Source organism: Carcharhinus amblyrhynchos, chromosome 26 (genome assembly GCF_965287045.1).
Source record: "Carcharhinus amblyrhynchos chromosome 26, sCarAmb.v2.hapA, whole genome shotgun sequence".
NCBI lineage: Eukaryota > Metazoa > Chordata > Chondrichthyes > Carcharhiniformes > Carcharhinidae > Carcharhinus > Carcharhinus amblyrhynchos.
In genome coordinates this window covers 17,223,802-17,242,980 of record NC_137349.1, presented here as the reverse complement: position 1 = coordinate 17,242,980, position 19,179 = coordinate 17,223,802, and the positions used below count along the sequence as shown (strand labels likewise).

The 19,179-nt window shown below is 43.7% G+C and overlaps 1 pseudogene; it reads right to left on the bottom strand.

The window, feature by feature from the left end:
* Positions 1 to 233: 233 nt before the first annotated feature.
* On the bottom strand, positions 234 to 13,239 carry LOC145358903 (zinc finger BED domain-containing protein 5-like; annotated as a pseudogene).
* Positions 13,240 to 19,179: the final 5,940 nt, after the last annotated feature.

Genomic DNA, 19,179 nt, shown 5'->3' with positions numbered 1-19,179 from the left:
CAGACTCGATAGGTTGAATAGCCTCCTTCTGCACTGTAGGGTTTTTATGATTCAAAGACTTTTCTAGCTTTATCTAGACATATATTACCAACAAAATGTGATTATTTTATTTGAGAAAGAACTGAAGACTGATCCTCCTGTCGCTTTCAGTGTGAAGAGTGATGTTCCCTGCTTTGCTTGGTGTTGGGGGTAAGGTTGGAGAGATGGGTTCTCCTTCCAGCTGTGGCATTCTTCTACCTCCTCTTTTTAACTTTTGTAGCTGAGGATCAAGAGAAACCACTTTCACACAAAAATATCGAGGCACAAGGAAGGAGCTCGTGAACTGCTCTCTTGGGGTGGCATGGTGGCATAGTGGTTAGCACTGCTGCCTCACAGCACCAGGGACCCAGGTTCGATTCCTGGCTTGGGTCACTGTGTGCGGAGTCTGTACATTCTCCCCACGTCTGCGTCGGTTTCCTCCAGTTTCCTCCCACAATCCAAAAGATGTGCTGGTTAGGTGCATTGGCCATGATAAATTCTCCTCAGTGTACCCGAACAGGCGCCGGACTGTGGCGAATAGGGGGTTTTCACAGTAACTTCACTGCAGTGTTAATGTAAGTCTAGTTGGGAACACTAATAAATAAACTTTAAACTTGTCATGTTAGGATACCTCTGCATTAGACTGTTCCAACTATTGACATGAGCAGATTAAAGTGCTGTTTGAGTGTGGAGTTCATGTCAATCAGGCATTGATAAGTCACTTGGCCTGGCTGTTAGCAGTAATGGGTTGTGAACCCAAATTTTATGCTCATCTGATGAAGGGAAGAATTCCGGTAAAGATGCTGTCTAATCTTACTGGAAATATCTGTCTCAGGAGTGGAATTAACGTCAGTGAGGATGTCAGTCAGCATGGGAAAGCAAGAGGAGGTCTTATTTTCTATGTGCTCAGTCCAGAAGCACAATTTCCTTATCAGCAGTGAAATCTTATATCTTGCAGTGAAGATACTAATATCCTTGCCTTGTAGTGACATGTTCATTTCATTTAGCTTTGTTAAATTATCTGCAAGGTACGCAACTTTCAGAAGCCATGCAATACTTGTCAACAACTCTGAAAATTAACATTTCTGATCCTTATGAAACACCAAGGCCGTAATTTTACTGACACACCCGCCCTGTTTGTGAGGCGGGCGAGGCTCACAGAGCGACATTCTCTGTTTGCCTCAGGCGGGGTTTTACAAGCCTTGGGCAGGTGAGGGAATAAAATTGTGGTACCAGACTTCACGATGAAACTCAAAAAGTCTCTCAAGCACTTTGCCTCATAACAGCTACCTCACCTCTGAACGCCCACTTCATTACACAGAATTTTAAACAGTCTCGATATCAGTGGACGAGCTTGAATTCTGTTGATATTTGCACTGCTCCATCCAGTACATTTTTTTGGAGGCGCAGGCATCTTCTTAATGACGTGTCTGTGGAGGACACAGTGATTGCTCACTCAACACAGTGCTACAGCTTTGATCCATGCTACAATACCTGCTGTTTCCCTGTCCATTTCCCTGGTGCCATTACTGCCTGCGTCAACACACCACTCCTGACTCATCCCATGTCTTTCCATGAAGTTGTTGATGCTGTTGACTATTTCTTCCCTGCTGGTGTTGCTCTGTAGACGGTCACAAAGTAGCGAGTCCCCCTCAATGATGTCACTGAAGATAAAGCATGCAAACACAAACAATATTGCAAGTCCTGCCTTCAGTGGACTCAGCTAGTTGCAATGAATATGCTTCGCAAAATCTAAGATGAGAAACTGACTGACTCTCAATGTCAGCAGCAAGATCATGAATTTGTCAGCCAACAGTGTTTTTGGAGAACTGTCATAGGAACATAGGAATGAAGAGCAGAAGTAGGCAAATTCAGTCTCCGCCATTCATGGCTGATCTCTCCCTGGCCTCAAATCCACCTGTTCCCCATATCCCCTTAGCCCTTTTTCATTTGAAATACATCTATCTCCTTCTTGAAACCATTCAATGATTCAGACTCCACCGTGCTATGGAGCAGCGAGTTCCACAGATTCACCACACTCTGCGAGAAGTATTTCCCCCTCATTTCAGTTTTAAATCTACTGCCTCTCAACCTATACCTGTGGCCTTTTGTTTGAGATTGCCCCCTAAGAGGAAACATTTACTTTGTCAATCCCTTTAAAAATTTTATATGCCTCAATCAGAACCCCTTTCATCCTTTTAAACTCCAGCGAGTACAAGCCCAAACTGTTTAATCTCTCCTCATATGCCAAATCTTTGATCCCCAGATTTGTGCCTCTTTCTTTCTATCCCCTACCTCATCTTGCATGTACATTACAGTGTGTTTGGTTTTCTCAGGTTTTCACCAATCATGGACTTCTCCTGAAAGTTCAATGCAGTGACTTAATCTTTAGGTCGCCTCAGTTGCGTTCTCATTATCCATCTTAGCAGATCCTACTGTTGTGGGCAAAGCAGTCCATTTGATTGGCACCACATCCACTCCCTCCATCACCAATGCTCAGTAGCAGCAGTGTGTACCATCTGGAAGGTGCACTGCAGAAATTCACCAAAGATCCTTAGACAGCATCTTCCAAACCCACAACCACTTCCATCTAGAAGGATAAGGGCAGCAGATACATGCAAGTTGCCCTCCAAGTCACTCACCATTCTGACGTGGAAATATATCGCTGTTCCTTCGCAGTCACTGGGTCAAAATCCTGGAAATCCCTCCCTAATGGCATTGTGGGTCAACCCACAGCACATGGACTACAGTTTTTCAAAAAGGCAGCTCACCATCACGTTCTCAAGGGCAACTAGGGATAGGCAATAAATGCTGGCCAGCCAGCAGCGCCCATGTCCCACAAACTAATTAAAGGAAATATTGAACTGAAATGTCAGCCTGGAATTATGTGCTAATATCTCAAAAGGAGTGGGGCAATGCAGATTGTACCTCAAAAGAACTTTCTTGGCTGTGAAACACTTTGGGATGTGCTGCAGGTGTTGAAAGGTACAATATAAATTGTTAAGACCATGTCAAGAGGGGTAAAAAATTGATTTCTTTAATTTACCACTCCAAGCCTGACTGAAACTGGGTTTAGTTGTGAATATTCCTGAAGATGTACTTTGTCAATTCTGCAGGAGTTTCACTATGCAGACTTTCAGATTATAATGAATGAATCAGGCAGGTTTCCTGAGTTTAAAGCAAAGAACAAGATCAATACACTAACTCTACTTCACAAACTTTTTAAACATAGATAAATTGTAACCCCCATTCATAAGTCATGCACTTTGCCGGCTCCCCAAACCTCCACACATGCATACACACAAGTGCAAACAGTAGAATACAAGGGCAGACACAAACATTTTTTTTGACATTGTGTTAAGAGAATAAATAATCAAAGGAATAGATGGTGAACTGTCTTTTGGCTGGTCTTGATCTGGTGATTCCACCTTGCAGCCATTTTGTTCAGTTGTCTTCCTGGGTACAGCTGTACATTTTCACCCCTAAAATGATCTTGGTTTGCAGTAGAATTCTCTTCTTAGGATGGTTACTACATAATATCTGTGCATAACCAATCTTATAGAGAGGGGCATGTTTCTCGCAGCTTTTCCGGAGATCCTTCTGATCTGCGCTCCGACTTGGTAAACCACTTCTTAAAAAGCCAGTGACAGCTGTATATTCCAGAGGAATATGATCACCATGTCTGCTGTAGTCATTGTGTTGTAGAACAGATAAATGCATTTCTGGATGTTTCATTTCAGAAATACTTGAACAATAACAGTGCAAAAGTCAACAGGAAATGTGGTCTTTCACACTCCCTGGCTGGGGAGGGGTGGGGATTCGGGGGGGGGGGGGGAGGGGGGGGCAGGGCGGAGGTGGTGGAGGTGGGGGGGGGCGGTTTGCTGGGGTTTGAGAGACTGTCCCTTTCCCTCCCACTTGGGGTAAAGTGCCAGTTGTATATTTGGCTGGCTCTCCATTTTCTTAATGAAATTACAGTTTATTAAAATCCAACCAGAAAAAAAAAGGCATTAGAAATCGTACCTTAAAAAATAAACATCCTCCGAACAAATGACACACCTTTCTTTTTCATTTTGAACCCTCAACCCTGGCTCAGATCTAAGACTGCACCCACAGAACCAAAGGCTAACACCTTTCGGTTTTGCACTACTGCAAAAATGAAATAGCTCGCTGCACAAACTCTGTGGTCACAGCACATTTTGTCACGATGCATTTCATTAATATTTGTAAGGCCCACGTAACAAAGTAAATAGATTCCTCTCCTGCCCTAAAACAAAACACCCACCTCTGACCAAATGGAGTGAACTGCTATATCCGGCCTGCAATCAGCTTGTGGGTGAGTTATTGCTCTGGAGAAGAGGAATGCGAAGTCAGCTCATATGCCTAGTTACTAAGTGACTGGGACACTGGATCAAAACAACCTATAAAGTGTGGGAGGGGGGAGGGAAGTTAAATTAAATAAACCAATCTGCTGTGGCTGTCATGCTGAAAATAATGGGCCCAGTACTGCTACACAAAGCATTATCTTCCTGCTTTCCTGTTCGTTATAATGTTCAATAAAAATGCAATTGTTTTAAAGGGAATTAGAAATAGAATCCCTACCGCGCAGAAAGAAGCCATTCGGACTACCGAGCCTGCACCAACAACAATCCCACTCTCGCAACCCCACCCTACCAATCCCCCTGACTCCAAGGGGCAATTTAGCATGGCCAATCTGCTTAACCTGTACATCTTTGGACTGTGAGAGGAACCCAGAGAGAACCTACGCAAACTCCACACAAACAGTCACCCAAGCCAGGAATTGAACCCAGGTCCCTGACAGTGTGAGGCAGCCGTGCTAATCACTGTGCCACCATGCCACTCTGGGAATTATTGTGATTCGCTGAACATTTTATTATTAAACTTATGTGGAGCAATGAATGGGTAACCACCTGATTTCTTGAGGGGAATTCCATGGATGTTAGGATTGCAGGGCCTTTTGAGGCCTCAGGGGATGGTTATCCCTGCTCTTTCGTGAGTTGCCTCAGGCTAATGGTCCAGTGTTCAGAGCTGCGAGCCATGGACAATTGCAAAACCAGCAGAGTTTCAAAGATGATGGTGGAAGAGCTAGAACCTCAAAGGACAACAGCTGCCTACAGGAGGAGGAACCTTCGGAAGAGTGAAGGTATTTCCTTCACTCACATACGAAGAAACTAACTTGTGTATTCTTACCTGGTAACATTCACCAGAGCTGAAAATGAAAGAATCTTACAAGCAACTGAAAAAGATCATGTACAGGCCCGCGAGATGTAGAGGAATAAGTTTTAAAGTTTATTTATTTATTAGTGTCACAAGTAGGCTTACATTAACACTGCAATTAAGTTACTGTGAAAATCCCCTGGTCGCCACACTCTGGTGCCTGTTTGGATAGACAGGGAGAATTTAGTATGGCCGATGCATTTAACCAGCACGCCTTTTGGACTGTGGGAGGAAGCTGGAGCATGCGGAGGAAACCCACACAGACATGGGGAGAACATGCAAACTCCGCATGGACAGTCACCCAAGGCCAGAATTGGACCCAGGTCTCTGGAGCTGTGAGGCAGCAGTGCTAACCACTGTGCCACCAGGAAAGCAGAAGGGCAGCATGAGGATTGGTGCTTTTGTACCATTGTTAGCAACACAACAACAACCTTTATCTCTTGCCCTTCAATTACCTCTGTCAATACACATGGGATTCACATTTTGAAGGGTTCCATTTTCCATGTCACCCAAAGCTGGTGATGGACTTGTTTGAAGCTTGGACCCTCAATTAACAGGGCAACACTCTGAAAACTAGTGGATTTTGCTACCAAATAAACCTGTTGGACTTTAACCTGGTGCTGTGAGACTTCTTACTGTGTTTACCCCAGTTCAACGCCGGCATCATGGTTATTTGACCCTCCATTGTAAGGAGGAAGGTCATGTGTTCCTGACAGATATAAGGTTTCATTTTCTGTTTGCCCAAAGTTGGGGTTTAGAAGGGGATGGACATCAGACTGAAAGCAGTGTCTCTCTTTCTCTCTCCCCCTGGTTTTGGAAATTCTGCTGATTAGCTGAATGTAGGATTTGTTGCCTTCCTAGAGTAGAGGTGATGTATGTGAGATAATGCATTTTACATTAATACAGATTGGAAATAGACAGTAAATGGCAGAACCCTTAGGAGTATTGATAGGCAAAGAGACCTGAGTGTACAGGTACACAGGTCACTGAAAGTGGCAACACAGGTGGAGAAGATAGTCAAAAAGTCACATGGCGTGATTGCCTTCATCAGCTGGGGCATTGAGTTTAAAAATTGGCAAGTCATGTTGCAGCTTTATAGGAACTTAGTTAGGCCACACCTGGAATATAGTGTTCAATTCTGGTCGCCACACTACCAGAAGGATGCGGAGGCTTTGGAGAGGCAACAGAAAAGATTTACCAGGATGTTTCCTGGTATGGAGCACATCAGCTATGAGGACAGATTGGAAAAACTTGGTTTGTTCTCACTGGAACGATGGAGGTTGAGGGGAGACCTGATAGAAGTCTACAAGACTCTGAGAGGGATGAACAGAGTGGATAGTCAGAAGCTTTTTCCCAGGGTGGAAGAGTCAATTACTAGGGGGCTCAGGTTTAAGAGGCGAGGGAGAAGGTTTAAAGGAGGCAGATTTTTTACACAGAGAGTAGGGGGTGCCTGGAACTCATTGCCGGGGGAGATAGTGGAAGCGGATACGGTAGTGACTTTTAAGGGGCACCGTGACAAATACATGAATAGGATGGGAATAGAGGGATATGGTCCCCAGAAGGGTAGGGGGTTTTAGTTAAGTTGGGCAGCATGGTCGGTGCAGATTTGGAGGGCTGAAGTGTCTATTCCTATGCTGTAATTTTCTTTGTTCTTTTAGAGAATCTGCTGTTGGTGGATTGTCCAGAGTCTCTCCCTGGTGTTCTGGGAAGCTGTTCTGACTTCACACTGTTGTGAGGATATCCAGAAAACTGCCAGAAGTTAGAAGCTGAGAAGTCAGGGTTTCAGTTCTCCAACCAAAGAACTCAGTTCCAGTATCATGTGAGCATTAGACTTTGCTGTGTTAAACCTGTGAAAAGGGTTTTTTTGGCTTATGGAATGTTTTGTTTGATTAGAACATCTTAGATATCTTTGTTAAGGGTTATATGTTTTTGTTTGTAATTGATAAAAATTATAGCTAGTTTTCTTTCCATACATGTTAACTATATTCTTAAATAAACTTTGTTTGATAAAAGCTCCCAGTGGGTCATTTGGATCATACCCAAGGTGAAACATATCATGCTTATCCCAGGCAAATTCAAGGTGCAAAACGTATGATCCTGGCGGGCTCCATAAAACACTTTGGAGTTTCTGACCTGAATTATAACAACTGAGTTGAGCCATGGCAAGACAAGACAAGACGAGGTGAGTTTAAGGTAAAAGACAAGCTTCAGACTTATTCCTTCACCACACACTGTTATCAGAATTAATTAACATCAGTCGTGACAATGCTCTACATTCCGGTCAAATTCTATTTAATCAGCAACATCACACTCCATTCAACCGAAGAGGAGCGAGCATATAGTTAGATTCAGAAAATGAGGAACAGGGGGACATGTTTAGAAAGGAGCCACGTGCTGGAAGATTGTAGCAGGGGTTCTGTAATTAAGATTTCCCTTTAATAACAGATCATCACTCAGCAACTTTGTACTCTGAAAGAACTTCTCTACATGTTGCCCCAAGAAAATGCTGCACAATCTAATTCAAGATTATGATCTGTAGGGTGGCACGGTAGTTAGCACGGCTGCTTCACAGCCTGGGTTTGATCCTGGCTTAGGTCACTGTCTGTGTGGAGTCAGCACGCTCTCGCTGTGTCCGCATGTGTGTGCTCTGGTTTCCTCCCACATTCTGAAAAGCGGGCTGGTTAGGTGCATTGACCTGAACAGACGCCGGACTGTGGCGACTGGGGGAATTTCACAGTAACTTCGTTGCAGTGTTAATGTAAGCCTTATTTGTGATGAATAAAAAAACTTTAAGGTAAGATTATCACTTCACTACCCTCTTGTGGCTCCCTTTCCCTGACCATGACTCAATCTCATAGCTTGTGCTGATGAAAAATAATAAGATTATATTAATTTGGTACTTTTTACACAGATTATGTGATCTAAGCTCTGCACTTGTTGAGGTCTGCACAGTTCTTCTTCTTAAACCTGTGTGGGAGGAGGATGTCTGTAAAAATATGTGTGAAGTACAGAGTGGGTTTTTGGAGACTTTGATCTATTCAGAGTTGCTGACGAACACACAGATTGTATTTTAGATATGACTGTCTATCCTATTGTGATACAGGATGCATTAGAAGAATATGATTTATTCAAGTGTATTTAAAAAGAGACATTAGATTAGGAAACCTAAAGTTAAAGTTTATTCATTTGTCACAAGTAGGCTTACATTAACACAGCAATGGAGTTACAGCACACTCCGGAGCCTGTTCGGGTACACTGAGGGAGAATTTAGCACTGCCAATGCACCTAATCAGCACATTTTTTGGATTGTGGGAGGAAACCGGAGCATCCGAAGGAAACCCATACAAACACAGGGAGAATGTGCAAACTCCACATAGACAGTGACCCAAGCTGGGGATTGAACCCAGGTCCCTGGTGCTGTGAGGCAGCAATGCTAACAGATGTGCCACCATGCCTCCCCCTTGACTCATTGCTCAGTTCTGATAATTTGACACAACCATACAGTTCATCCCTGGTTATTCATTAACCATCAGTGTGATAATGAGCAAACAAAGCCCTCTTTTTGGTGATGGCAGCTGAGGGATAAACACTGGCCAAGATACCAAGGAAAATATCCCTGTTCTTTTCAAAATAGTGCAATGGCGTATCTTTCATTCAGCGGAGAGAGCAGACAGGATCTTTGTTTGACATCTCACCTGAAAAGTGGCAGCACCAGAAGTGCAGCACTCCCTCAGTACTGCACGGGACCTGCCCACCAGGAAGGAATATCGGGGAAGAGTGCATGTGTGCTCCCATGGTAACTTCCTGTTCCGTGTTCACTGACAGATTCACATTCTGCTGCAGCAATTCAACTTTCTTTATGGGGATTGCCTGCTCTTGGCAACATGTGTGCGATGTATATTCGTTTCATTTACTTGTACATCAGGTCCAGGTGATGGGCAGGATTTTCTGCTTCTGACTGCCCCGAGACTGGAAACTCCCATCTGAGGTCAACGGGCATTTAAATGGCCCATTAAGGTTTCCGACCTGGCTGCGGTGGACGGGACTGGAAGATTTAACCCGATATCTTTATAAACAAAGTAACATTCTTTGCAGACACTTTGGAGCAGATAGTAACAGTTTGAGAAATACAACTCCATTGTTAGTTTGTCCCTGCCAAGTAAGTGTTGAAAATTCTCACAAGCAAAGACAAAAGCCAGGCATTCTTTTTCAATCCGAGCGGAACATTATTCAGTTTGCGTGAGTGTCCTGGTTTTGAATGCGACTGGTTGTCCTTGTTGCATTGGGGTTGCTCCAAGACCTGCCTGACACATTGCAAGGTGGCCTCATCATTAATGGCATAGTATTTGAGCACCGGCATTGTCATCACTCATTGTTTGGTTTGAGTGCATTTTGTTCTGTGCCTGAATTCCACTGCATATCCTTGGCAGTGAACTTGCATAATGGTTCACACTCTGGCGACAAATTGGGCAAAAAAATGTGCTAAATAGTTTCAAGTTTATTTATTAGTGTCACAGATAGACTTACATTAACTTCAGTGCAGTGTCACTGTGAAAATCGCCCAGTCGCCGCACTCCAGTGGCTGTTTGGATACACTGAGGGAGAATTTGGCATGACCAATGCACCTAAATTGTTCACAAATCCAACAAATTGTGGCATTGCTTTCATGTCTGTTCATTGCTGCACTGCTGCTACAGCTTGTCAGGATCCAGGTGAAGGTCTTTTGCTGTCAATAAATGACCTATGTACTTGACTTCAGGCATCTCCCATTGCAATTAATTCTTGTTCAGCTTCAGGTTAATCTGGCCAGCGCTATCTGGCAGTCATGTTACATTTTGATCATGGTCAGCTAGGGCTTCTTTCATTGGGTCCTCACATCCACAGACCAGTGGATCATCCAGTATGGCTCCCACTCCAGCACCATCTCACGTTATTGATATTAGGAACAAAGGAGATGCCAAACTGCATGGCGTAATTAAAATCTCCCAAAGAGCATCCAGAATGTAATGAAAAAGCTGCTGCTTTCATCCAGCTTCACTTGCCAGTAACCATCCCTAACATCTAGGGCAGTAAATATCTTTGCCTTGGCAGGTTATAGCCAAATCTTCTATAGTTGGCATGAGTTAGTGAGATCTCTTCAGCGCTTTATTTAGACCTTTGAGTCCAAGCACACTCTCATCCTTCCAGGTTGTTTTGCTGCCATCCAGTCTGTGGGGGCTGTGACTTTTTTGATCACTCCCTTGTATTCCAGCTCTTCTATCTTGTCTATCAAGCTTTGCTTGAGAGCAACTGGAATTCATCCCAGCAGTTGCTGAATTACTTTTACAATCTCATCTACTTTTAGATGACATTCTCCTGGTAAACAACCTAAAACATCTCTGTACTCCTTTCGGGTCTGTTTGACAGTCAATGGTTCTGTGTGGCATGGTATAAATCTTTGTTGGCACGTTTAGAGTAAACAGTCCAAGCTTCAGATTTACTTCAACGGAGATGACAGTGTGTTGTGCTTCACCTATGATCTGGAATGCTATATTTTGCGGTGGCACAGTGGTTAGCACTGCTGCCTCACAGCACCAGGGACCTAGGTTCAATTCCCGGCTTGGGTCACTGTCTGTGAGGAGTTTGCACATTCTCCCCGTGTATGCATGGGTTTCCTCCGAGTACTACAGTTTCCTCCAACAGTTCAAAGATGTACGGGTTAGGTAGATTGGCCATGCTACTTTGCCCCTTAGTGTCAGGGGATTAGCTAGGATAAAATGCATGAGGTTATGGGGATAGGGCTTGGGTGGGACTGTGGTTGGTACATTCTTGATGGGCCAAATAGCCTCCTTCTGTACTGTAGAATTCTAAGAAGATTTTCCTTCTTTCCATTGCATTGGTCTCTCAGACTAATCTATCCTCTCAGCATGTGAACTGTGTCATTATAGAGCCTCAACCTTACTTTTGAGGGTTTGATTGTGGGATTGCCATGTTGAGCCATTCGGCAGGGGTCTGTGAAGATCATGATGTTGCATGGTGTACCAGCGCCTATCTGACACTGCTTGTTTTCTTGATGCTCTCCTTCTTGCTCGTCAGTCACAAACCATTTCTCACCTCCGCATTTCATTGAACCACTCTGTTGCAGCGTGTATAGATTTTCAGCAGACTCTTCTGCTGAAATCTCTCCAGTGGCCGTCTATAACAGTTTGTTTTGCTTTTTTCACACCAAGCACTTGAGTGAAATCATTCTGCTTCTTGCAGTTAAAACACTGCTTTCCCCATGCTGGGCAATCGTTCTTTTCCTCTGTGTGATGTCCTCCACAGTAATTGCATCCTGTCCTTTGTCTGCTCTGCTGTTCCAGCTTGGGATGTCCCTCAGCATAGCATATCTCCTGGTCTGCTCTCCCATACATGTGCTGTAAGTGATAATTTACAGGCTTCACAATTCTACTTGTTCATTGCTTTCCTGAGGGTAGGTTTCTCTCACATTTCCAGGATTTTAAATTCAATTTTATATCCACTCCAATACCATGTTACATGTTAGACAGTCGTGCCTACCCATTGTAGGTCTTTATTGAACTGATTTTAAATTGGCAGCCTACAGAGATTCCCTGATGGTGGGAGGTCACCTGACTATAGCAAGCCAGACAGGACATGTAGTATAAAGGCTAAATACTGCAGATGCTGGAATTTGAAACAAAAACAGAAAATGCTGGAAAATCCCAGCAGGTCTGACAGCATCTGTGGAGAGAGAGAGTAGAGCTAATGTTTCGAGTCTGAATGACTCTTCACCAGACAAGGAAAGCGGACAAAATTTATATTATGGAGAGGGGGTTTGGGGGAGGTGTAATTGATAGGAATGGCATGGACAGAAAGACAAATGGAATGTAAGTGGTGATGGTAAAGGTTGAGAATGGTGCTAAGAGCGTCCATTAAGAGATTGGAATGTGTAAATACGGGGGAACATAGGAATTTATAGCAGAAATAGGCAAATTCAGCTCTTCGAATCTGTCCCACCATTCAATCTCTCCCTGGTGTCAACTCCAGATCCCCAGAATAAAGGTGCAGAGTGTCAAAGGACAATCTGAGGAATGTGCCAGTTAGTCCTAGTGGGGTCAGGAGAGGGTTGGGGTGGGAAGGGGAGGTTGGAAAATGAGTTTGTAGAAGTGGAAAAATAAAAATAAGAATATAAAGTAATAAAAATGGATGAATAAGATGAAAAGAAGAAATGAAATAAAGTAAATGGAAATGGGGTGAAGGTGACTGTGGCATTTCAAATCCAAACACCTCTTGTACACTCCAAAGTTCTTCCTGGGACCTGCTCTCTTCATCAACTCCATGCTATTCTTGGCAACACCATCCCAAAGCATGGGATCACGGCCAGTGCCAGCCTATAGTTTCTTCAGCAAACTAAAAACTGGTGTTACACTCTCTCATCTGACATCAAAATCGGGATTATCCAGAATTTAGAAAATGCCGGAAATACTCAGCAGGGCAGGGAGCAACTCTAGAGAGAGAAACAGAGCTAACAAGTACAATTTAATGCTCCCATGGAGGCTAGTTCCGTGGTCGGACGGTTTGTTTGATCAGGCGGGAGGGGATGACGTGGGAACACTGCCATCATCCTGTCGTCCACTGATTAGATCTGGGGCTGGAAGCCTTCCTGCTGGATTTCAGTTGCAGACTTTAAGGGAGAAATTAACGTCCATTTGAGAGCCTCATCTTGCCGCAGCTGCTATTCGACCAGGGGCAGACAGGGACTTGCCAGGCAGGAAGTAAACCCTTCTGGAGGGGTGAAGTTTCTCACTACCGTCTGATATAAAGACTGAGCATTGGGAAAGGTGGTACCTGCTGAGAGTCAACCCATTGCCCTTTCCTCTGAGCCACACACCCTCTCTCCCTGGGGGTCCCCTCCCTTCATCTCACATCTCACCTACACCTACCTTTGTCCAGGGATCCAGTGAAGATCCCAGGTGGAGGTCGTGCGGTATTACCAACAGCAGCCATCATTCCCAGGGGTGCTGGCACTTATGGAGAGCTGCTGGTCTCTGATTGGCCACCAACACATGGGTTTGGGATCTCAGCACTATTTCAAAGGATCACAGTATTAAATGTCCCCTCAGGGAGATATTTCTTCACCCAACCTAAGTTCCAGCTCTTTGAAGGAGTTATCCTAAATTAATCCTACTCTTATGCCCTCTCTTTATAGTCTGCTTGCAAATATTTATTACATTTTCTTTCAAAAGATGCAATCACTTCAATCACTGCATGTGGTGAGATATTCCATATTCCAATCATTGTCTTTTTAAATAATCTTCTCCAAATCTCTTTCCTCACTTTCTAACTGTTATATATTTAAACAGTTGCAAGATTGCTTTAAGAAACAGTGACATATTTTGATAACAATGTCATTAGGGTGTTGCACATGCTGCTGTTTAGTTTCATTTTCTCCTCTGTACAGGACCAGAACCTCTGGAATAAATCTGTTGTTGGTGAATCTCTGGAATTCTCTGCCCGTTGAAGTGGTGGAGGCTGCCTCGCTAAATATTTTTAAGACGCGGGTTGATGGGTTTTTGATAAGCGAGGGGATTAAGGGTTATGGGGAGAGGGTGGGAATGTGGAACTGAGACACGACAGATCAGCCATGATCTTATTGAATGGCGGGGCAGGCTCGAAGGGCTGGATGGCCTACTCTGCTCCTATTTCTTATGTTCTTATATTCTTAGTTTGAATCTACATGTGCAAACCATGTCTTTTTATTATTATTTAAAGCTCACAACCCCTTACATAGTTAGGACATTACACTAACGGGCAATGTTAAGGCTATGACTATCATCACTGGCTCTACAACTAGATTAAATAGTCTTTCGTTATTCACTCCAGCAAAACCATTCATAGCTTTTAAAATCTCCATTAAATATTCTCTTAACCTTTTCTGCTCCAATGGAAATAATCTCGGCAGTTTAAGCCTCTATTCTTATAATTTCCCATCATTGGCATCACCCTCTAGATCTAACCTGGACATTCTCTATGACCATTGAGGTGGTAAAGTTGCATATAGTGCTACAACTGTGGCCTAACAAATAGTTTGTATACATTTATATTAATTTCCTTATTCTTCTGTTTAGCGCTTCTATTTATAGAGCTTAAGGAGCAGTTGACCTTTTGAAAGTACATGGTGGCACAGTGATTAGCACTGCTGCCTCACAGCGCCAGGGACCCGGCTTCAACTCCCAGCTTCGGTTGCTGTCCGTGTGGAGTCTACTTACATTTATATAATAGCTTTAATATAACAAAATGCCACAGGGCACTGCACTGAAGTGTATTAAAGCAAAATTAGATGCTGAGCCAGAAAACACAATAATGGTAAAAATAGCTTGAAGCCTTGTCAGTTCCATTGCCTGATTCTCTGCATCTCTTTTTTTCTTAAAGGTTCTCCTTAAAATCCACTTTGGGCAGCACAGTGGCACAGTAGCACTGCTGCATCATTGCGCCAGGGACCCGGATTTGATTGCCAGCTTGTTCCACTGCCTGTGCAGTCTGTATATTCTCTCTGTGTCTGTGGGGGTTTCCTCCGGGTGCTCCAGCTTCCTCCCACAGTCTGAAAGACGTGCTGGTTAGGGTACATTGGCCATGCTAATCTCTTCCTCAGTGTACCCGAACAGGTGCTAGAGTGTAGCAACCAGGGGATTTTCACAGTAACTTAATTGCAGTGTAAATGTAAGCCCACTTGTGACATTAATAAATAAACTTTAAACTTAGCTTAACAGTTCATCGTTTTTGAACATCACTTCACTAGAAATATCTGAGAGGTGATGTAAACTAGGCTGTTCATGGCCAGATCAGATTTCAATCAGTTTCCATGATCATTGCGATGCTGTTTGTCTAGGGAGCTGGCTGTGTGCAAATTGGTGCAGTATCTCTTACATACTTCATTGGCTGTGGAGTATTTAGGGATGTCCAGCAATTGTGAAAGGTGTCATCTAGATGTAAATCTTTCTTCCCTTGCTTGGGACACTCTGGTTCTTCATGAGGGTACATAACATTACAGAAACCCAGGAATCGTTTTATCAGCAGGATGGTGTTCCACGTTCTGATGTATGAGGAGAGATTGATTAGATTAGGGTTGTTTTTGCTGGAGTTCAGATGAATGAGGGGCAAACTCATAGAGATTTATAAAATTCTAACAGGACTAGACAGGGTAGATGCAGGCAGAATGTTCCTGATAGTGGGGGAGTCCAGAACCAGGAGTCACAGGCTGAGGATTCAGGGTGGACCATTTAGGATGTAGGTGAGGAGACATTTCTTCACCCAAAGAGTGGTGGGCCTGTGGAATTCATTACCACAGGAAGTAGTTGATACAAAAACATTGAATGTATTCAAGAGGCGGCTGGATATAGCACTTGGGGCGAATGGGGAAGAAGCAGGATTAAGCTGTTGAGTTGGATGATCAGCCATGATCGTAATGAATGGTGGAGCAGGTGTAAAGGGCCAAATGGCCTCCTCCTGCTCCTATCTTCTATGTTTCTATTCTGCAAGTTGTTGTTAACCAAATCAGCACAAAGGACAGAAGTTGGATTCAAGGATTGTACTATAGGGCAGAACTTGGTAAAATCTGTGGCTTTGAGAGCTAGATCCATATGTACCTTTTAATTTTATTAGGAAAAGAGAATTGCTGACTTTTATCCAGTCAGATGTGCTTCAGAATGTTGTTCAATAGTCTGGATTTAATTCCTATGGATATCGTGTACAACTGAAATCTGGCCTGAATAAGTTGAATTAATGGATTAAAACCTTTTGGAATTATATTTTTAGCATGACGCCTTTAGAATTGAATAAGGAGATTTAAAAATATACGCAATGCTGTACCTCAAGGCTGTTGCAATTTTACTGGAAGGATTTCTGTCAGAAATGTTTTGTACAATGTTGCATGTATGATTGGGTAGACTCTGAAATCTTTAACCACAGGATTTGGATTGAAAGAAAAACAGGCCTCTGTTGACAAACTAGGCTGGGGCACAGCCTTGTGTTGGCTGACGTTGTATCAGATTTTCCCAACCAGCCTGTTGTGAGTTTTCACTTGTCCTGATCAAGGATATTTTCATTGGAGAAAGCAGGGCCAAGCAAACAAGGGTCATAGTATTTCATTGATTCTCTACAGCGTAGAAGGATGCCATTCGGTCCATTTAGTCTACATCAATTCTCTCTGACAGAGCATTTTACTCAGGCTCATGGCCTTATCCCCGTCACCCCATGCGCATTTACCCCACTAGCCCCCTTGGAGAAAGGAAAAAATCCTAGTAGGTTAGAGAAGCTTTTAAACCATTAGGCATTTAAGACACTGACAGAACTACCAGCATTGAGTTAAATGATTCTAAATCAGACTTTTTAAGCTAACAAGAGGGTAGATTACACACATGGTGAATGCAGAAGGATGTTTAAAACAAGTGATTGTGATTTAAATGCATATTTTGATATTTTAAATGTATTAACTGTATTTTTATAGAGTCTGTAATGTTCTATGTTCTATGTTCATCGTACATTTTAGCCAAGAGCAGATTGCTGCAAGGCATGATAGTACGGATACTTTCAGACAGAACCACATTCTTAGGAAACAATTACATCTCAGAATGTACAAGTTCATATCGATGGGAATTGTGAGCAGTAAGTTTCTCAGGGCTACTTATGAACAGAGTTATTCACTATCCAGGTAAGACAATGCCTTCTCAGATGTGAGAATGTGCATTAGTTTGATGTGGCTGGTTACGTGGAGGAAAATGGTGGGAATATTAACTTTGACTTCACCGTCTGGGGTTGTTAAGCAATAGAGGAAGTTGAGTAATGTAATTGGGGGAGGAAGCATTCAAATTCCATGAACCAATGAAATCCCATCATGTTGGAAGGTAAATTGCAATTGGCTAAAGTACATGACAGATGTTAATAATGATTTAAGTGTATTGAAGATGATTGGTTCAAAGCTAAAAGGTGGGAGAATTTGATAAGAGAAAGGTATAATTGATCTATCCTAAACTGTATTCATTAGAGATTATTATAGATGTCAGGCTGCTCTGTGTCTGGAGGGGCCTAGGGCTGTTCTATAATCTCTTCTGTGACTGGCTAGTTAAACAAAAGATATGTCTTTAAACTGGGAGACTGGCTTTCATGAATCTTTGTGTTGGCTGAAGTTTTGGCTATACTCAGCCACCTCGCAAACCCTGCTAACACCCCCTAATCTACACATCATGGGACACCAGGAGGCAATTTACCATGGCGATCTGTCTAACCAACACATCTTTGGACTGTGGGAAGAAACTGGAGCACCTAGAGGAAACCCAAGCAGACACAGGAAGAATGTGCAAACTTTTAGGGTCCTGGGGGAATGAAAGGAGTAAAGGAAAGGAGCCCTCTGCACATACATAGGACAAATCTAGAAAATCATTCATTTAGATGATGCAGTTAATATAATGAAACATCCCAACCCACTTTACAGAGAGCTGAGGTCATGAAGAAATTTGAAAATAAGGATGCAGATTTTAAAATTGAGGCATTGATGAACTGAGAGCCAGCGTAGGGTCAGTGAGCACAGCGAGTGATAGGCAAATGTGATTTGGTACAAATTAGCATAACAGAGGTTTGTTAGCGTGCATTGGATAGTCAAGTCTAGAGGCAGTAAAGTCCACAGCTGAAGGTTTGACCAACAGATGAATTAAGGCAGGGCTGCGGTTGCATGAGGTTGGTCTTTCTATCAGTGTGGGTGCATGGTTGAAAACTCACCTTGGAGATACATATAGCACCCTGGTTCCAAAAAGCCTGTTCCAGCCCCAGACAGTTGCCAGAGAGAGGGATATGTTTGATGGTGAGGGAGCAGAGTTTGTGTTAGGAATTGAAGACAAAGGGCCTGGTTTTACCATTTTCATTCTAAGTGCTGAATCTGGGTGCAATTCAGATCTGACTTGGAAACCTGCTTTCAGGTGCTCCCATACACACTCAGCCTGAAAACAAAATCGTGGGTCTGAATCGCACTGTTGGCGGGGCTTAGCGCACCCAAAACAACCGGAGCTCTGAACTGCGCATGTGCAATTAGAAAAAATTTTTAAAAACGCGCCCGTGTCCGATCACTCGCAAGTTGCAAAAAGTGGATAAAGTGGCCCGGGAGCGATGGCCCCCACAGACGTCACCCCTACCCCCAAACATAACTGTTCCCCTTATTCACCCACCCCCTGCTACCCAGACCGATTGTGACCCCCCTGCCCCCTCCTCCCCCCCCCTCACCGATTGCCCGCAGTGGACTCCCCCCACTATAGATCAATTTTACCCGCCTCCTTCCCCTTCCCCCCACTGCAGCGAATGATCTGGCCTCACCCCATCACCCTCCTCCCGCCACAGAGAATGATTTGGCCTCATTTCCTCCTCCTCCCCATCCACAGAGGTACATCTGACTCACCCCCACCCCCCTCAACCAGAGAATGATCCCCCCCCCCAGCCCCGCCCCCCACCGATCTGAGTCAGAGAGCTTTTGGAAGCTCTGAACTCACCTCTTCAGCAGCTGGAGCGCCTGAAACAGACTTTTATTCAACATGTCCATTTCGGCCCGATTCCAGATTGGCGAACGTAGTTAAGTTGGTTAAGTTCTGCACACATGAGGACGGCCTCATCCGGGATCTTGGGTTCATGTCACATTGTCTGTAACCTCCACAACTTGCCTGGACTTGCAAAATCTCACTAACTGTCCTATCTGGAAACAATACACATCTTTTTAACCTGCGCTTAATGCTCTCTCCACTCACTCTGTACTTTTAAGACTTGATTAGCTGTAAAGACTCACATTCCAATCATTATTTATGCAAATTGAGTTTGTGTCTTTATATGCCCTGTTTGTGATCAGAACTCCCACTCACCTGATGAAGGAACAGCCAGTTCTGAAAGCCAATGGTGTTTGCTACATAT